Here is a 1,211-nt window from a genome sequence, read left to right as displayed (position 1 = left end):
GATTCTTAAATGTTCATAGTGAGTTTTTTCTCTTGTACCAAAACCAAAGTTGTCGTCGGAGGTCGGCCCATGTGCCGATATGTAATTATGTCTCCAAAAAAAACGGCAAAGCTATAAAAAGCTTTGCAAGAGAAAATATATTAAATATACTTCTTCGCAACATGATGCAACAAAACAAGTTTTATTACATTTTACAGAGTTCTGATGGAATTAGAAATGCTGTTTAAAATGAACTACATACAATTTTATTTGGAATAAAAGAATGCTTCTTCAAACTGTGTTGTTGTGAGCGTGCAGGTGTCATGAAAGGGAGTGAGTTAAGCTAAGCTGCTCTCTGTGATTCATGCTTCACTAATTGCCATCTGATTATAAGGGTAAATTGGCCTGGAAATTAAATGCAAAAGCAAATAAATTAGAGAGAAAATAAATGCTCATTGAGTTTGAGCTCATTCACACTCATCAGCAACAGAGGTGCAGAGCTGTATTAAAAAGTACTCTTCCCAGAAGACTCTTGTTAATGGAGCTGTGTCACACTGTCTGTTTATCTGATGAGGTTATTTCTAATACACAAACCAAGAGCCAACAATATACAAAGTCTGGTGATCCTTCACGGGGTAATTCATGTCAGTGACTTTGCTTATTACATGTAGTTAATCAAGCTATTCTTTTTTTGACATTGGCAACTTGATCTCTAAATTCGAGAAAAAAAAATTGGCTGCAAATAACACAATGTAAGTGATAAAAAGCTATATATATATATATATATTATGGGCAGCTCACTGCAAACCTGTGATTTTAAAAATATAAAAAATTCAGATCTAATTAACTTTAATAGACTAAACATGCAAAACAGGTTTATGAATGCAGGGTGACACAAGTGTGCTGCATTCTTTATAAGACCCGTTTAGATTTTTTTTGAGCCAATTTATTATTTATTTTATTATTATTTATTATAGGGCATCGTTTAATCGTTAAGTGTACAAAATTTGGGTTGATTTAAATGAATTCTGCCACGTTAAAAGCTCCATACTGTCATGTTACTATTAGCAAAACGTTAAACAACCATGTTTCTTAAATGGTGAAACAATGAAAATCAATTAAGAGTGAACAAACATTCTTTCAGAGACAGAAAAGAACCTAAGCAGAAAGCAAATGGGCATGGCTTAGAAAAATAAATAGCGGTTAGATCATATCATAAATTTGATTTAAGT

Source organism: Sander vitreus, chromosome 1, assembly GCF_031162955.1.
Source record: "Sander vitreus isolate 19-12246 chromosome 1, sanVit1, whole genome shotgun sequence".
In the NCBI taxonomy this organism is placed as follows: domain Eukaryota; kingdom Metazoa; phylum Chordata; class Actinopteri; order Perciformes; family Percidae; genus Sander; species Sander vitreus.
Note: the sequence above shows the minus strand (reverse complement) of the source record.